This window comes from Oncorhynchus keta, chromosome 19 (assembly GCF_023373465.1).
Source record: "Oncorhynchus keta strain PuntledgeMale-10-30-2019 chromosome 19, Oket_V2, whole genome shotgun sequence".
NCBI classification, from domain to species: Eukaryota; Metazoa; Chordata; class Actinopteri; order Salmoniformes; family Salmonidae; genus Oncorhynchus; species Oncorhynchus keta.
Window position 1 is genome coordinate 39,749,392 of NC_068439.1, and position 6,000 is coordinate 39,755,391.

Here is a 6,000-nt window from a genome sequence, read left to right on the forward strand (position 1 = left end):
CTGCCATCCTGTGGGTTGTCATGCTGGCCTTGGCCTAACACACCCAAAACCAATAAGTGAATATTTTACTAAGATCCTAAAGCTGAGTGGGGTGTGTTGTGGTGCTGCAGGGTGGTGGACCCCTAGGGACAGGACAGGGTGATCCAGCTACATACTTTAGTGTGCAAGTAAAAAGAGCTCTACAATACTATTAGGCCTATGGGATTATAATTATATGAAGGATGTGCTGTTTCTGTGTGTTAATGTATATGTGTAGTTGTATGTTATTTTTTTAAACCTTTGTTTCCAAACCTTTCCTTGGGAAAATAAAATACCAAATTGTTTAGGTATTGACTAGAATGGTGGGGGCAGGTGGGCTGGTGGCTTGGGCTCGCTGGACAGTTTTTAAGAGTTGTTAGATTTGTTAGGCTATTAGTTAAAGGTACAACACAATATTATTTAGTGAATTACCTTTTATCTAGTTCAGTCTTACCACTTAAACATATTTAATAATGATCTCTTACCTAGCTTGATGACTGGGGTCATTTTTGCTTTTTTGTATTGTTCTAAATAGGGACGGGTAGAAGGGCCATGGGTCATAATGGATTGCGTAGAAATGCAGGAAATTAGCTTCCGATGCCCCCCCAAAAATCTGGGGGAGAACCCCCTGCCAGGTTATGTCCCCCCCACTTCTAAAACCAACGTTGCACCCCTGCACTCCAGTACAGTAGGTGATGGTTGAATGGGATCCGCCAACTCAATCCCGAAGAATAACAAGAAGAAGAAGGGAACGCCATCTCTGTGAAGTGCGTGTGTGCAGTAACTCAATTCGTCCTTGCACTCCTTCTACACAACACCATTTTTTAAACTTTGGCAAAGGGTAAAGTCTACAAAATGCAGTTCAATCTGTTTGTTAGAGATTTTAGTTTTGGAAAAATAAATATGTATGGAGATCAAATGTTTCATCAATGAGAATATTTGCAGAATAAGTCCAAAATCAATCTCGTTCCATATTTTCCCACTGCCGGCCACTGGGCTTCGTCTCATCACCATATTCGGTAGTCTGTGGAAACGCCAACCGAATGCTTCACATTTACACATCCGGTGAAATATCTGGCTCATTGTTCTATCTGTGCTATAGGCCTTACGAGGTGGTGGGCCGAAGTTGAAGTTGGTCAAACCCCGCCATGGGAGATGTTTTTTTGTATATGACAGTAAATCATTCTTATGATGACTATGAAATGTGTTGGCACCTTCAATTCTTGCACTTTTTCTCATAAAAAGTATATTTCAACACAGGAAAATTTGCCAAACTGCTAAACTTGGAAGCAATCAGAACTCCAGTACATAACCAACACAATGAAGGCAGGCAATAGCCTGCTTCTATCTACGATGTAAACACCTTTTTAGCCTTTTGTTAAAACGCAAGCTGCGGTCTGATGAAGAGGAACAGATACTGTAGCTAGCTCTCAAAGACTGAAATAAGATAAATATCTGTTTTTGAGTGCACTTGAAATATGCAGCATGCAATACGAATTGTCTTGATCGTATGAAGTGGTAACTTTGTTGACCATTTAGCCAATTTATCGAAAGCTAGCTAATGTTACAGTTTAACTAGTCTAGCCAGCTACTGTAAATGTGTGTTAAATTAGCTATCGCTCTGTCAGTGACTAAAATATTTTTTAGCACGATTTGGCATGATTATACACAACATGACCAACTCCTGTATAGCTAGCAACAGATCTATTAGCCAGCTAGCTGTGTTCTAAGATGGGAGTCCTTTTACAGCTTGCATTACATTTACATTTACATTTAAGTCATTTAGCAGACGCTCTTATCCAGAGCGACTTACAAATTGGTGCATTCACCTTGTGACATCCAGTGGAACAGCCACTTTACAATAGTGCATCTAAATCTTTTAAGGGGGGGGGGGTGAGAAGGATTACTTTATCCTATCCTAGGTATTCCTTAAAGAGGTGGGGTTTCAGGTGTCTCCGGAAGGTGGTGATTGACTCCGCTGTCCTGGCGTCGTGAGGCATTGATGGCATCATGTTTCTATAACTAAATCGTTAGAATACAAAAAATAAATTGATATATATATATATACTTTACTTGATCACAGTTTTTCGGATAGTGAGCTCTCTCGAGCTGAACTGGCTGTTCTTCTTTCCTGGGTTTTATGGCAGACTACAACACAAAAATGTGCATTACCGACACCACCTGGACGGGGTTGAACAAACCAAGGCAAAAATAAAACCCATACGTGATAGGAAAAATGTATTTAAAACCATTTTAAAAAACACATTGACAAAACCAAAATCCCAAAACTCCCACTACTTCCTTCAAATCTCCATATCTCCCTTCTCAGGCCCTATGAGCTGTGACGGTGGTACGGCTTGTGAAAATACTCCATGCAACTCCTCTGCCGAGAGGTATTTCAGTTCCAGGAACCGTGCTGACATTGGAAATCCTGCGGGAAAAAATGGGTCTGCCTATGGAAAGGCCCGTCCAACTGATTTGTTCTGGCGCCGGGTCTGCCTATGGAAATCAAAGGCCCGTCCAACTGATTGGTTCTGGCGCCGGGTCTGCCTATGGAAATCAAAGGCCCGTCCAACTGATTGGTTCTGGCTCCGGGTCTGCCTATGGAAATCAAAGGCCCGTCCAACTGATTCGTTCTGGCGCCGGGTCTGCCAAAAAGTTTAGATCCTTTTCATTCAGCGAGGTTTTCGAAAATGTGCTAAAACAGCATTTGTCTTTTTTTCCCTCATTATTGTCCATGGTGACAAAAGTTGTTCCATTTCACAACATGAATTGGACACTTCAATTTCAGATGACCTTCATCACGACATGTCGCCTACTGCACGTGCCAGCACCATGGCGAGCGCGCGAAAATATCCACCGCAGGAGGCTCTCCATCCATCACACCCCAAGGCCACACGGAGGTAGGTTTCTGTCCATTCGATGCTCATTTTGTTTTAATGTATTTATCATTTTGAAAGAAAGCCATCTCTGCCAAAACCAACAAGGTCATCTTGCATCACCCCAATTTGCCAAACCCTCCTTTGGCATACGTTACCTATCGGAACATGTAGCCCCAGGCATCATTCTCGAACAAATAAAAACATTTATACAACCTAACTGGGGTCGCATTCATATCAGCAGGTTGCACACAGTGGGGTATATGATGCCACACCTGACTGAGTTGATATTTGTGTGTTTATAGGCTCTGAATAGTATGCCTACTGTATATAGGACGGGAAATAATTTGAAGCATCATGTGTTGTTGTGTTGGATCAGGGCTATCTATTTCAATGCAATCTTGTGAATAACATGTTTATTCTTCCGCAAACCGCCCTCTGTGCACACTCACATCATTGTGTGGCAGTCTTTTCTCATAAAAGAGCTGCTGGGTTTTCCTTTTAACAGGAAAACTCTGTGGTGGTCCAAAAGGAGAAACCAACGTGTTTATTTTTTAATACAATGACAGCTACCAAGAGACCTACCAAGTTGCTGTTTACTTCTTTGGTAAACCAGCATGTCATTTATAGCTACATTATTAAGTAATGCTGCTGCAAACTGTGACTTGACTTGTTCCAAACCTGTAAAATGAGTGTTCTGTAGAGACTAGGTTACAAGAGCAATGACTAAACTGACTGGTGAAATGTGGGTCCTTTTTCTCCAGACATGGAGCCCAGTAAAGCCATGAAGCGTATATTTCTTTCTTCTATGTCAGACTATTTAATACATTCTTTATTTTTTGATCTCAGAATGGATTATTCAGTGTTACATCTCCCTCTGTAATGTGCATTTGCACTGACGAGAGTAGAGAATTTTGAATAAAAACAGAAGGAAGGAGAATCCTGCAGTGCGAATGACTGGAACGTTTGTTGAAGTCTTTCTGTTGAAGGTACAGTATATATAAAGCAGTTTTTGTCTTGTTTCCGAGAGGTGTAAAAGCTCTTATGGCTTTGATTACTCAGAAGATGGGGTAAGCTGAGCTATATAGAGTCTCGGGGGACTGGAGCAAGTTGAGGAGAAGCATTTTAAAAGGGACTTTTTAACAACACCGAAAAAGGAGTATAGGGAGACAACTGACATGGAGTTTCTTATTACATGAGTTGTGCCACTGTCGTTGTTCATATGGGGTGGCAGGGTAGCCTAGCGGTTAGAGCGTTGGCCTCGTAACCGGAAGGTTGCAAGTTCATACCCCCGAGCTGACAAGGTACAAATCTGTCGTTCTGCCCCTGAACAGGCAGTTAACCCACTGAAAATAAAAATGAGTTCTTCACTGACTTGCCTCGTAAAATAACATTTAAAAAATAAAATATCCCAGGATATTTATAAGCGTGTTTTTATTTTAGGGGTGGATCAGCTTAATATTGCGGAAGATTGTTGCTTCCATCAATGTAATTGTCTGCATCGTTTCCAATCCCCCATATGTTTTTTGGGTAAATATATATATCCATGTACATACCCATACATATGCATACATATAAACATGTATACATACACATACCTATATTGATATACATACTTTTTGTTGTTGTTGAAAATACCTGTATTATTCCCCACAAACCCTACCACCCCTCCTCCAATTGGAGTAAACTAATAAACAATAACACTTAGGCTTCTACCTTCAGTTTATACATATTATACACATTTTACAGACACAATCTATTTTAAAATAGTTCTATTTTTCTTGTTTTTAGTCCATCCAGTTTGATTTCTATTAGTATCTGTACTATTTCACAGACCTCATATGTTTTACATAGGCCAGGATATTGACTCTATACAACTATATGATGAAATTGAATGCACAAATATTTATCTAAACGAAAGATAAAACAAGTTTTGTAGAGTCAAGCCTTTAGGCCCTTTTAGTAATTTGTGGTAGCACAGTTGAATGCGCCTCAAAATTACTTTTATTTATTTATTTAATTTGTGCCTTATGAGAGTTGGCATTATGACAGTGATTTATTTCATGGAGTTAAATTGTGTTTTGTAGTTGTCTAATGTTGAGCATCAAGTGTAACCACCTGTCATTTGCAAGGTCACTAAAATGCTGTTAGCTTCACTGTTAGCTGTTAGCTTCACAGTGCCTACTACTTTTTATTTTATTTATTCCTACACTTGTGAAGGATGGGCCTCAACTCTTCCCAAACCTGCCATTCAAATCCTTGAATGCCAATACCAAACTCCCTCAAACATGACAGGACCAACTCATTGCCCCGTGACATGTGTATGAACACTGTTTTGAGTGATTGAGACACAGTCGCTCAGCACCAGGATGGAGGAGGAGGAAGGAGTGTTCTGGCCTAGAACCAAAATGGCTGCCCTTCATCTGTCAATTGGACCACTCCCCCCTCCAGTTTCCATAGTGCAGGAGGAAAAACAACCCAGCAGATGCTGTGAGAGATTTGGGTGCTCCTGGGAGCCCAGCAGGGTTGTTTGGTCGACATGAGCCTCGGTCCAGAACCCCCGACTCAAGCTGGTTAGCCGTCTGTGGCCCTTACAGTGCCCCTCCTCTGCAGCTCACGTGGCCCTCGGCCACTACAGTAAGGGGTGTGCTTAACACCGCCTGGTATGTACATTGTAAGGGTTGACATGTGAGACATCAGCTGGTCTCTCTGTATGTTAGTTAGAGACTGAGGAAGGGGGAGGGATCAGTGGGTTCATCTGATGACATATTTGAGATCCATGTGAGTCAAGCAACTAAAGCGGATATTTCACAGCATTTTTCTATATGACCGTAATAATATATGCACTCTATGTGGTACAGTAAATGCACATCTTAAGTGGTTTAGCTGGCATCATCATTATAAATCAGTGCACACTGGTCTCTATCAATATCCTTCACCTTCCACTGTTACGCATATAACCTCCCAATGTCATTGACAATGTTGTCTCACTCATCGTTTCTGTGTTCAGAGAGGGTTTATCATTGTCATGTATTAGGGACACTAACTCACATTGGGAAACGCACTGGAACAATCGGGGGGCGGACTGGGACAACAATTCAGC